This window comes from Taudactylus pleione, unplaced genomic scaffold (genome assembly GCF_031769625.1).
Source record: "Taudactylus pleione unplaced genomic scaffold, aTauple2 ptg000258l, whole genome shotgun sequence".
NCBI classification, from domain to species: domain Eukaryota; kingdom Metazoa; phylum Chordata; class Amphibia; order Anura; family Myobatrachidae; genus Taudactylus; species Taudactylus pleione.
Genome location: NW_028284660.1, coordinates 5,186,215 through 5,200,625, shown reverse-complemented (window position 1 = coordinate 5,200,625; position 14,411 = coordinate 5,186,215).

The window sequence follows — 14,411 nt, the reverse complement described above, 5'->3', positions numbered from 1 at the left end:
TCGCTATTTAGCGAACAAACGATTTTCGGCCGCACTGACTGGTTCGCGCATGCGTATTACGATCCGTACGCATGCGCAGTTGGGCAAACATTGCTTGGAACGAACGAGCAGCCGCTTACGAGCGGCTCTGAATCAGGCCCATAGACCACTATTCTCTTCTGATGTTAATCTGGAGCATTTGCTACCCTTGCAGGGCACAGCTTGAGGTACATCCTGCTCTGCAAATCCTTTGTTTGGGAGCATTTTTGGCAGAAAAATGCATCGAACTGTAATATCCGCCATGTGTCCTCTTTTCATAATACAAAATGCAAATTTGGTTTCCTAACTCTGTATAACAATGATGATATTCCCCTATAAATCTGCATGATTAGCACCTAAAGCATTCTCTCTGCTACCCACTGCATAACTTCCACAATCCGGGTTCAGTGAATGACTTTATTAAGAATTTGAATATAAGGAAACAGAAATAATTGCACATGCTGTTTGTGTTGGCAGAATAAGTAAGAGATGAAGTTTACACAAGCAGACCTGGCAGAGATAGACATTAGGAAGTTATTCTACACTTAATACTTACTTTTGGGTTAGGAGCAAAATTCTGCACCTCATCAACATGTTACTTTGCAGGTAGGAAAGGGTCATGGGCAGAGTACAGTAGGGGGTATTCATGCTGTTCAGATGCAGATTTATATATGAGGCCATTTGGGCATGCACACATATGTTTTCAATTTCACACTGTATGTTATAATGTTCATGCCTCTTATAGCATTTATGCCTATGTTATAACTAGAGACATGCGGGTCCGGTTTCCAGGAAACCAAAAACACCAAAGATGATACGAGTAGATCAGAGCGCGGGCTCAGGTCTTTGCGTCAAGCTCTGAAACTGAAACGAGGCAAAGCGTCATCTTCCCGGCATCGGATCTTGCGGGTTTTGGATTGCATATAAAGTCTTTTCCTCATGATCGGGCACCATTTCACGCTGGAGACCGGAGGAAGATGGTGTGGGACTGGGCTATAGGCAGGGTTAGAGGACAGGGACACTTAAGAAAAAACACAAATCATGATCATTTAGCCATTTAGGACAGGAGCACTGACTTGTAGGCACTGTGTTGTGCATGTGGGCTGGCTTCAGCAGGACAAGCGGGTCGATGGTGGGGCACTATGCATGCGCCGCGCGCATACGCAAGCCCCGTAGCGAGTAAGAATTTCACTCACTCCTGGGCTCGTTACAGGCGGGGCGGCGGTCGATGTTGATCTACAGCTCACCCCGTTTTGTAGACGGGGAGGGGGGGTGGCTGGGCAAACAGAGGTGTTCCTGAAGGAATGCCTGCCATTTGTGGGCGGCCCTACTGACATCACTTGTGATGTCGGTAGTGAGCTTCCTGCTCTATTAGAGCAGGAAGCTCACTGGGGCTTGCGGGAACGAGACCCTACCACAAGGGTCTCGTCGCAAGCCCGATGGTCGTGACCATCGCGACCATCACCTGGCCGCTCACAAAAGCTGTGGGTGGTCACCCACAGCTTAGCGAGCGGCCAGGAGGCCAGGTAAAAAAAAAAAAAGCATCCGCCCTGATTCAGAGTGAGCACTCACTTTTTGCGAGCGCCTCTGAATCAGGACCAGTGTGTGGGTACGGGGCTGCAGCACTCATTATAGGGGAACTTCTAGTTACTGGAAGCACTGTGTTAGAGGGTAAAACACAATAGGAGTAAACTGCAGCAGTTTTAAAAACAAAACAGTTATAACTAGGGATGTGCGCCGACCCCCGTGTTTTGGTTTTGGTTTTGATATTGGATCTTTATCTCCTTCAAGGTTTTGGATCTGGATTTGGTTTTGAAAACCACCCTCAAGTGTTTTGGTTTTGGTTTTGGATCTGGATTTTTTAAATAAAAAATAGATAAAAAGTTTTAAAAACAGCTAAAATGTAATTTCTGCAATCCAAACTCGAAATTCGGATATAAAATCCGAATTTCAAACAGCAAAAAGAGCAGAACTACGACCCAGATTTACCTGAATCTCCTCAGGAGATTAAAACCGCGACTCGGATTTACCCAGATTCACGAAATTCGGGTGGATTCGTATTTCTGGAGAACCGAATTGCACATCTCTAGTTAGAACGTCATTATTAGGGTGACACCCAGCTATACTATAAAGAAAAACGAAACTATGTGTGTTACAAAAAAAATCTAACGTCATTGTTACATTAGGGTGCCACCCGGCTTATACTAGGGGGCCCTGCGGCAGTTTGCACAGTTTGTGTTACAGTTTGGTAAATGGAAGCCATCACTGCCCCCTCCCTGCCCTGAATCTCAGAAGAAAGTCAATCACTGACAGTCTGCTGCCGAGCTGCGAGCGGTATCGCAGACCTGTACTGCCCATGCACAGTAGGGGTCCTGGGTATGCGCAGATTCCCAAATATCAGGACGTAAAAACGCTTTCCTGTTTACTCTGCTGAATCAGACCCAGGGAGCACTCATGCACATACTCTATATTTAGGTTCTTACAGAGAGGCTGCAAATCTCTAACCAAGATGACCACCAACCCTATTACTATGTGATCTGAAACATTATTGCTGACTCCTCTCCCACCCCCTGGCGACTGTCACCCCCTCACCCACTGGTGCCGACAGCTTAGTATCAGTGAACTCAAATCACTGAGAATGAAGCCACCCTGAGGTGTGGTCCCATCCAGCGGTGCCTTGCTCAGCACTGTGAGAGCGTCCCTCCCCACACACACACACAGCGTGGGAGACGGAAGTCCAGAGAGGATTGAAGGAACCAGGCACACCTCTAGCGTTACATACATATCTGTGGGCACCCGGTACAAAGGGATTGTGGTGGCAGCTGGTTCTGCCCATAGGGCATCCTGCACTCCTGTATACTTCACTCAAGCTCCACTTCATGCAATAAGTGCTACGTATGCATAAGTGTGAGTATGGCTGTACAATCACGTTGCTACTAAAAAAACACCCCAATGGTTAAGTACTGGGCTGTTTATTGTCTCAGGGCATCCACTGGTGTGTAAAACCTACAATACAACTGCTACCTGTACACACATATTCCAACAGGTAATCGGCACAGACACAAAGCTACAGGTACTAAAAACACAATAGCACACAGGAGCCATCTGAAACACCTCAAACACAGGTTGAAGCCATCACAGACAGTTTCCAATGCAGTGTGTCAGCAGAGAAGCTAACTAGAACACAGTAGCTGCATAATTATGCTTTTGAGAAGCATGCACATACAGTAGAAGCTATACCAATACTGGAGTTTATCAAACTAAAAGATGCAGAAAATTACACCACATGGATGTTTGCTATGAAAATGCAATTAAAGTGTGATTTGTTGTGGAAAGTGACAGTAGACCTTGATGATAGTCCAAACCCAGATGATGTAGAGAAAGCCATGGGTATGATTGATTTAAGTGTTGAACAATATGTGTACATGTGTACAGCACTGCAGGCAGCATATCCAGATGTTGGTCTAATGAGGAGAATTAATCTGAGATGTGTATTATTCCACACAAAGTAATGTGAATGCAGCAGTATGAGTGACAACATTGACAAGAAAGTGTTCCTTTCTCAGCAACTATTGTCTGTAGGAGTGTAGGTAGATGATGAAGAGATTGCTACAGTGATGTGACAAAACTGAACTCCTTAGTGTGACTTTCTACTTGTGATGTTGGAAGCAAACACAGCCAAGTTAACTACAGACAGGGTCAGAGCAAAGCTACTGCAGTTCCAAGTATGCTCCATCAGTCGAATGCTGAGAGTAATGCATTACAAACTGAGGGCCTGATTCAGCATGGATCGCATGAGCTAATACGCATGCAGACAGTCAATTGTTGCGTACTTTGCATGCATATGCATATGAATTGTGGTGTGAATGTAGTCACTAGGCGCTACCTTTGAAACTGATGGACAAGTCTTGAAAATAAATCACTCAAAAATTACATATATACCACTCCTATGTGGTTATAATTAGCATGTCAATGTCGTTTCGGGACTCCCTTCTCACTTTTTCAATGCGTTGGCAACCAGGAGGAAAAAGGGGACTGTGGACCAGGATGGCTAAAGCAGTGGCAGAGAGGACTAAGATGATCCGGACCACCTGTCTTCAAAATACTAACACCAATGCCCGTTTAAACCCAATTATCTGGTAAAGCAGCCACCCTGGCAAAGTTTTATTCATTTATTTTACCATTGTCTTTATTATAATAAAATGTGCATGTTTTGATATCTATGACACTGGTCGGTTCATTGACATGCTAATTATAACCACATAGGAGTGGTATATATGTAATTTTAAGTGATTTATTTTCAAGACTTGTCCATCAGTTTCAAAGGTAGCGCCTAGTGACTACATTCACACCACAATTCATATGCTTTACCACTAAGGTCTGGGGTAGACCTAGAATGTTCTCATAGGCTGCTCTCCTTATGTTAGTGCAGCGCAGCTGTGCATCCCGAAACATATCCAACTATTTGCATGCGTATGCATCGCAGTGTGCGAAGACTTCACTGCGATCGGGAAAGCGATTGCAGTGACTATGCAGACCCATAGCAGAGTCTGACACCCCTTGCTGCATTTGCAAGGTCATAGGCTGGGATTACTATAGAGAACTTTGGTTGGGATGGTGGATGGCGCCAGGCTGCCAGTCAGTTGAGTAAGCCTCAACTTACTCAGAGTGGTCAGCTTGATAAACCTGGAGAGTGCATCCCTCGATGCAGTTACGGCCCATGCCACTGCCAGAAAAAAGGGTGGTCACGCACCCATTTGAAGGAACACCAGCCTGCCCCATCACCACAAAAAAAACATAAATACCTCTGCCTGTCAATCAAGCAGAGGCATGAAAGGGGCTGCATGTGTATACACAGGACACATTCTGCACAGTTGCAGAATGGGTACTGCACATGCCAGGGGCATAACTAGGTATTTGAAGGCCTCATAGCAAAAGTTTGTAAGGGCCCCTCTGTACCACCCAATGGTGAAAAATGTATATAACACTTGTAACTTTGACAATGTAGATGGGGCCCCTCAGCCCTGGGCCCTGTAGCAGCTGCACCCCTAGCACCTATGGTAGTTATGCCCATGGCACATGTGCAGATTCTCGATTATCTGGAATCTATATATATATATATATATATATATATAATCTTTAAATTTATATTATAAGGGCTGCATCTAAAAAAATTGATTTTTACATAGAGAATACCGAAGGGGGTGCAGGGTATTCAAGGGGCTATACCTCAAAAGCTATTAGAGGTACGGATCTGGCAAGGCCAGTTAGAACTGTCACTGGGTGCTCCATGCCAAATTTCAGGGCAAAAACATAAAAAATGAGGACATGGGAGTAATCTAAAGTTCCAACTGTAACATTTTCTGACATTCTCAATTAGGACCACTTTTCTGCTGTAGTCTATGGGAATTTTTTGGGAAGGCATAACTCAGGATAGGGGTGTAATTTAGACTTGGGGTTTGTTTTATTACTGTAGGTAGCTATTGTTGCAGGTTACGTGTTTTTGGGTAAATTAGAAAGTTACCATTTTTAAACTATTACCTCAAGAATGCGCCATTATACAGATAGGACTTTTCAACTTGTTGCGCAGCCTCAGTAGGAGCCTCCAGCAGGTGATTTCACTGTGGCTTCACTTGGGTGCACAAAGATGGCCGTCGTTTGCGGGCGATAGCGGCACTGGAACACAACAATGGTAGCAGTGGTGGGGACACGGAGGCGGCAGTGGGGACATCAGTGGCGGCGGCATGGGTGTCGGCGAAGGCGTGGGTGTTGGTGGTGGCATGGGTGATGGTGGGACCCAGCGGCAGCAGAGGAACCTGCGGCGGTGTGGGCATTGGCGGCAGGCATGAATCCGAGTGGATCCAGTCCCTGCCAGCCATTCTGCCGAGTACGGCAGCAACGCCCATTTCAAAGATGGCCACCATGAGCAAATCTCTGACACTGGCTGTCGCCCACTAGGTGAAGACGCCTAAGCCTTGGTGGGTTGGCGCCCGCCAGGTGAAGATGCCGGAAGTCCTAGTGGGCGGTGGCCAAGTAAAAGAGCTGACACAGGCTGCTGCCCACTAGCTGAAGATGCTGAAGCTCTGGCGGGTTAGCTCCCGCCAGGCAAAAATGCCAAAGTCCTGGCGGGTTGGCACCCACCAGGTGAAGATGCCTAAGCCCTGGGGTGGTGGCGGCCACATAATAGAGCTTAAAGGCTGCCATTTACTAGGTGAAGACTTGTAAAATAAAATATTACATTATTATAGTGTGTTGTGTTATTTTAATATTTTTTTCACAGGTGGACTACAGGTGGCAGTGGGCCTTAATGCCCAGCATGCTGGTACTTGTGGTTTTCCATGTACCAGCATGCAGGGAGGCATGCTGGGTAATATAGTTCACCTGCAAAAGAAAATATTATTTCAAATGCTGGGGATAGCCCGGGGCTATCAGCCTTGGCCTGGGGTGCCCTTGAGAGGGGGACTCCTTTATTGGGGGGTCCCCAGCTCCCAAGGAATACTTGGCCTGGACTGACTAGTGGTCAGGGTTGATGCTACGGCTGGGGGGCCCGGTGAAAGGGCTCCCCTGGCTGTGGCATCAGCCCCCAGTTAGAAATAGTCAGGTGCTGGTTCTGGAAAATACAGGGGAACCCTACTCATTTTTTTCCACTGTATTTCCAGAACCAGGACCAGATCAGAGTCCAGTGCTGATTGCACAACTTACGTGGGACCCTACGTCATTTGTCCCCCATATTTTGGCAACCAGGGCTGGTTCTGGCTAGCCCAGTGCTGGTTGTGCTTAAATATGGGGGACCCCTATGTAATTTGTTCCCTGTATTTAAGCACAACCAGGACAGGCTATCTGTATTTAAAAAAAAAAACGTGTAAAAAAATTAAAAATGGTGTCGCCCACCCCCCAAGAAACAACCAGCATCGGGCTTTGAGACTCAGTACTGGTTGTGCTAAATACAGGGGACAAACAACACAGGGGTCCCCCGTATTAAGCACAACCAGCACCAGGCTTTTCAGAACCAGTCCTGGTTGTCAAAATACGGGGGACAAATGATGTAGTAGTCCCCTGTATTCAACCAGCACTAGGCTCTGAGCCAGCCCTAGTTCTGGAAATATAAGGGAAAAAATGCATAGGGCCCCACCTGTATTTACCAGAACCAGCACCAGACCCTTTCTAGCGGGGAGGTGATGCCACAGCCAGGGGAGCCCTTTCACTGGGCCCCCGAGCCAAAGCATCACCCCTAACCGCTAGTCAGCCTAGGATGGGTATCCTTGGGGAGAAGGGGACCCCCCCAATAAAGGGGTCCTCCTCTCCAGGGCACCCCAGGTCCAGGCTGATAGCCCTGGGCTATTCCCGGCACCCCTGGAGTGGTGGGTGCTGGGTTGATTGTGGAAAGTGTGGTGCGATTGAAAGAAATCATATTTTGTCTTTTGCCGTGGAACTACAGTTTCCAGCAAACCTCCCCCACATACTGGTACTTGGAGAACCACCAGTATCAGCATGTGGGGCATTATGGGCCTGCTGGGAGCTGTAGTTCCACAACAAAAGCAATATTAAAAGAACACACAAGACACACACACACACAGTAGAATAGCAAAATTTTATTAAAACATACATGCACACACTATCTCACATACTCACCTATGTATCCCAGAAGCCAATCTGTCCTCTTCTCCAGTAGGTAATCCAATGGTGTACCTGTAATAAAAAATTCCACACTCGCCTCCTCCTATGCGTAGATCCTCTTCATTCCAAAGTAGGCAAATCCTGTGTCTTGGCAAAAAAAAAACGCATTTCCCGACCCACGGACATTAGTAGTGACCTCTAAGGACACTACTACCCGAATGACAGTCCAGAAATCCTGGTGCGGAGCACTCATTGGCTGAGAGAGTCGAGCCTTCCGCCTCTCAGCCAATGAGCGGATCTCACCAATGAAATCAATGGTGAGAGCTGAGCATGCTCTTTTCAAAAATGGCACCTCAGCGCCATTTTTGAATTTCAAAGATGGCCGCCGCGAGCCAATTAAGGCTCGTGACATCATCGCTCCATCCCCTGGGCTGGCTTAAATACAGTCAGTGCGAGGCGCCGAGCAATGAGTCGTCGGCTGGGGAGCTGGAAAAAAGACCAGCAGAAGAATAAAGACACCGCAGAAGCCCTGGATGGTGGAGGCCATGTAAAACAGCGTAAAGGGCACCGCCATCCAGGTGAAGATTCCGTAGATGTCCTGGGGAAGCGGCAGCCATGTAAAAGAGCTTAAAGGCTGCTGCCCCCAGATGAAGGTCCCGCTAAATAAAATATTTTAAAAAACAGTGTCAGTCTACTTTATTTGAATGTTTGTTTTGCAGGGGTACTATAAGTACCAGCAGGCCCTTAATGGCCCACCTGCTGGTACTTGTGGTCCTCAAAGTACCAGTTTGTGGTGATGCCTGCTGGGACCTGTAGTACTACTGCAAAATACAATATTTATAATTACATATGCACCACACAACACAAATCAACCAAACATCAACCGCCCAGGGGTGCTGGGGATAGCCTTGGGCTATCATCCTGGGCCTGGGGTGCCCTGGAGAGGGGCAACACCTTTATTAGGAGGGGTTCCAACTCTGGCTTGGGCTGATTAGCAGTCAGGTGTGATGCCTCACCTGGGGGGCCCGGTGAAAGGGCTCCCCTGGCTGTGGCATCACCCCCCTGCTAGAAAGGGTCTGGTGCTGGCTCTGGGAATTACAGGGGGACCCTACACATATTTTCACCATGTATTTCCAGAACTACAGATATGGTATGCCATTACACCATGTAGTTAACTGCAGATTCAGTACTCTCACAGAGTGAGATTGCTGTCACTCACAAAATGGTGGAGCTGCTAATTCACAGTGTCGTCAGTTATGTCCTTGATACACAATATTGTTATTCGATGATGACAACTGTGTCACAATCACTAGACCTCTGGCACAGCAGATTTGGTCACCTTGATTATGCCAGTGTTCCAAAATTACTGAATATGATGGTCAAAGGAATGTCAGTGACTGATAAAGAGAAACACATATGTGAAGGCTGTATAACAAGACATCAAAGAGTAAGCAAGCAGAGATGAAGCACCACATGATTTAGTACATACAGATGTGTGTGGTCAAATGGAAGACAAGTGGTTACAGATACTGTACTTCAAAATGTTCTATGATTATTTTCCTAGCTTGACACACATATACTTCATCGATGAGAAGTCTGGAGCAGTAAATAAAATTGCAGACTACAGGAGACTTGTAGAAAATCAAACTGGTCACAAACTCAACCCCTCGAGATCTGATTATGATGGAGAATATCTAAACAGAAATGTGGAATTCTTATTAAAGAAATATGGAATTGAGCATTAATTGACCATTGTCCATAGCAATTTATCTGAAAAATCATTCTCACACAGTTGCCTTGAAAGATGTAAAGAATCAAACTAGTCATAGACTCAAACCCTTGAGATCTGATAATGGTGGAGAATTTCTAAACAGTAATGTAGAATTCTTCTTAAAAAAAATATGGAATTGAGCAAAAATTGACCAATGCTTACACTCCTGAACATAACAGTGTAATAGAATAAGCAAACTACAGACTAGTGGAGAATGCAAGATGTACTGTATGTTGAAGAATGCAGGTCTAGACAAGCAGTTTTTGGTGGATACTGTGTCCATAGCAGTATACCTGAAAAATTATCATCCCATTATTGCCTAGAAAGACAAAACACCTATTGAAGCATTGTCATAGAGACAATCAAATATGAAGCATCTCAGAACTTTTGTAAGTACTGCCTATGTGTATATACCAAATATGCAAGCTAGATTCAAAATCTATGCATCATGCTTGGCTATGGACTTGAAAGTAAAGACTACAGATTATGGATTCCATGTACCAGACACCTTGTCATGTCAAGAGATGTCAAATTTAAAGAAAATGCACAATTACATAAAACTGGAATTTGAAATGCCGAGCAAGTATGTATCAACAGCTGGAGACATATCTGATCCAGAGACTACCATCATGGACATTCAACCACAGGAAAGAAATTTTGCAGGATCAATTATAGGGAAACCACCTAAAAGATATGATAAGTAATTCACAAATATTACATTCATGGCTTGATTCAGATGTGAACGCAATGGCGTATATTAATGCAGATCGAGCAATTGCTAGCCATTGCGCATGCGTGTAAGCCATACTGCACAGCTATTGAATTGCGATATCGCTCACACAGATGATTAATTTGCTAAGTGAGTGATAGGTAGTCAGTGTTTGGGAGAGGTGACAGGGAGTGGTTTTGTAAAACGTGAGTGCGTCAGATTGTGTAAACACTGTATTCTGTACATGCATAAATCAGCCACTGTATTGATACTCACAGTAGTAGAGCCCTCTGTGTGTCTGAAGACCCGCTATGTCTATTATCTGTTTTCGGTGATGTGCATGAGATACTTTCATCGAAATTTTAAGTCCATGGCCAAGAAACTCCTCAGACCTTAATCCCTTTGAAAACTTGTGGTCAATCCTCAAGAGGTGGGTGGACAAACAAAACCCCACAAATTCTGACAAACTCCAAGCATTGATTAGGCAAGAATGGGAGGCCATCAGTCAGTATGTGGCCCAGAAATTGATTGACAGTATGCCAGGGAGAATTGCAGAGGTCTTGAAAAAGAAGGGTCAACACTGCAAATATTGACTTTTTGCATAAACTTAATGTAATGGTCAATAAAAGCCTTTGACACTTATGAAATGCTTGTAATTTTACTTCAGTATACCATAGTAACATCTGACAAAAAGATTTAAAAACACTGAAGCAGCAAACTTTGTGGAAACCAATACTTGTATCATTCTCAATACTTTTGGGCACGGCTGTATACTGCTAAACTCTCACATTTTCTAAACTCTCACCCTAATACATTTAGACCAATATGTCAGTTGCTAGGGAATTTTTGACACCGGATAAATAATCAGTCCGAATGATGATTTGCTAACATTGAATTTAGATGGAAAGTTGCCCTGAATGACAGCAGCTAATCAACCCCCCTCTACCCCTAACACTCCCTCACAACAAATTAAAAACTCTGGATTCCTGTTTTGCATTACAGCCAGGTGTCTATATTATCAAGCACAAATGTTTATTATTGTTCCCCTGGGATACAGCATATAAAGTATTTGCTCTCTGGTTACTACTGTATTCCAATGCAGAAAATACGGCAATATAAGGTAAATAAATATACAGCTGCCTAATGATATAAACACATGGCTGGAAAGTAAGGAATAGACATTAAAAACAACGCTCGTTGCGGTCCGATGTTGTGAAACCGCGCATGCGCCGGTGTAACACTGTGCATGTGCGTACGGCAGATTGCGAGCTTTTTTTGACTCGTTCGTCAAATTGCGAACAGGAAGTGACATGTGAAATGTGATTGACAGAACAGGCTGTTTTTAGGCGTTGACGGGGGTGGAGATGGGAAAACGCAGGCGTGGCGAGGCGTTTTTGGGGCGTACATAAATTAGCTCATACGAACGTCAAATGTGTTCGTACCAAGTCATACGTCACTGGCTGATCCTCTTTCCGTTCAAACTGCTCGCACAGCTTGGGGTGTGGATTACTCGACCACAATGTCGATGGGCTTGTCCTCCGGTCCGGGCCTCCTCGATGTTTCATCGATTTATCACGGCTTGTCAGAAAAACAATCAACTTTGAATTGAAAACCAGCTTGTAATGTGTTTTGAAAAGAGTTTTTTTGGTTAGCACAAAACCGTACGCAGGAGAAAATCTCAGCTGCTAATTTCAGGATTACACAATCAATTAGCGTATATTTTTAGGAATGTTCTTTACAATTTTTTTTTGGTTTTGTGATATTGTAACAATAATGTCATCATGTTTGAGTGTATTTTATCATTTTGCTTTGGCCTGGAGAATTTGTATCCTTTTTTTAATTTCAAAGTGTTCCTTAAAGAAACCTTTTTTTTTTAACCCTTTGTTTTTTTTTGTTTTTTTTTCGTTTTTGGCTTGTGGGCCAGGATTAACTCTAAACCATTTTTCAAATAATGTCACAATACAATGGAGAACATTTGTAATTTTTTTTATTTTATCAACACATTTTTTAAGATTTAATGTGCATTTGGCAATTAAAGTTTTTGGTCATTGTTAGCCAATAATAACGGAAAGAATTATGCCAAAAATAATGCCAGTTTTGGCAAAATTAAAAAAACACATTAAAAGCAATTCACAAGAAAGGAGAGGGAAGTTTTGGCCCTAAAGGAATATGGGGCAAGCACAGAAGGAGTGTGGGAAAAGTAGCCAGTGGTGTCATCGTTTTTTTCCCCGTTTGGCTGGGGTAGGGTGGGCACCAGACCGGGTCCGGGATGTCCTCTGGCTGGCCTGTACAGAGGCAGATGTTGTGGCCTCTGGACTAGGCACAGGGCTAGGCACATTTGGAGGAATGGCTGTTGTTGGGCCAGAGGTGGAGGATCCTGATGTTCCGGCAGGAAGGGAGGTCGGCTCCACCATGTGCTGGCGAACGAGCTGCTCCAGGGCATTGGCTATTCTGATGTTGGCCCTGGTATTTTCAGCCAGGGCCTGACCAATGGTCACGTTGGCCACAGCATTTTGCTCCAGGGCCTCAGCCACCCGTAGCAGACTGGCGTCCATCCTCTGCAGAATCTCCTTATGGTAATCAGATTTAAAATTGAGTTCTGTGAGGAGTGCCACTGCCTGCGAGGGGATTGCCCTGGACTGGCTTCTGCAGGGTCCTCAGCCGGATGTACTGGTTCCTCCCCTGCAGAGCAAGCAGAAATTCTGCGGCCAAGGCTCCCCTCAGGAGCAGACTCATCCGCCTGTGTCTCTGTGAGAAAAAAGAGAAAAGAGTCACATTAGAATCTACATATTGTCTCAAAAACATTTCAGAGTTGGTTACATCACAACATTTACCTGGGACAACATGAGGAGTCGCAAAGTCTGGCATGTCCGTATCCATGTTGGACACGCCAAACACCTCCACAGCCTGCACACACCCCTGTGCCAGCTCTTCCAAATCAGTCAGCTCCAATGACACAGGGGTGGGACCCCCACCTGTCCCCCTTGCATGCCTAGCCCTGTCAGCCAGTTTTTGCTTCAGCCGATATTTGAAGTCTTGCCATCTGTGGGTGAAAAAGTTGGCATTATTCCTGCATTATTTGGCCCTGTATCCACTTTTTCTTTTTTTTTTTTTTTTTACTTACCGGCGTTTGACATCCCGGGCTAGACGGACAAAATCACCCACCCTATTGACAGCACTGGCTATCTCCTCCCACATTCTCCACTTCTGGCTTACACCCATATTCCTGTCTGCCTGTGGAAGGATGTCCACACACTTCTGAATCAAAACCTCCATCTTCTTTCTTGTGAATTGTGGCTGCCTTTTCTTTTTGCCAGCTTTGGCCGGATTACTGGGCCCAGCAGCCTCTTCCATGTCATCCTCAACACCTATTTACATTAAATTAATTAAAATTTAGATGTCAATCTTTCACTATATTCTGGTTCTAAATAATCCTTGAATAGAAAAGAGAGAAATACTTACCGGCCGCCTCTTGGCCATTGTTTGGCTGGTCTGTAGCCATTTTGCTTGTAAAACTTGAACTACACCAGACCGTTTGTGTTTTTCCGTGAGGTATTTATACATGCGTCCTTATTATTCGACCGCATCATTGATTGTGCGTTCCTATGATCCGTCCTTAATTTGAGCTGGAAACTAAACACTATTTATGGCTTTTGGCGACTCGAGTCGAGGTGGCGGGTGTTGTTTGTTGGAGGTTTCGTGGTTAGGAGTGTATTGTTGGAGGGAGTAGTGTTTGGAGGCGGTTTTTTGGAGTTGGTTCGAGGCGCTTTATTTTTCAAATTTTCAGTTCGCATTTTTTTGTGTGGTTATTTTATTGGTGGTTTATTTTTGGAGTAAGTTTTTTCCCGTCATCCTTGTTTAAATTATGGATCTACAAAATAGATGTTTTTTTTCTTAAAATATGGGCCCCAACGAAGTTTTTGGACTGTGACTTATTTATCATGTATTGGTAAGTTTTGATTATAACTGGATTTTAAAATGTTCATGTATTGTTCTTCACATATTTTGGACTCAGTAAGTTTTTTTGGGGTTTTTTTGTGATCTTAAAAATGCGAACTATTTAGCGCACTTTTGTTTCCTTCTTCCCCCTTGTAAAAATGCGAACTATTTAGTGCACTTTTGTTTCCTTCTTCCCCCTTGTAAAAATGCAAACTATTTAGCGCACTTTTGTTTCCTTCTTCCCCCTTGAAAAAATGCGAATTTATTCTCGTTCAAATTTTTTGGGGGTATTTGTATTTGCAAATTTTGTAAGTCCTCTCAATGTAGGTTTACAATTTTTCGAAATGTGTGCTCCCC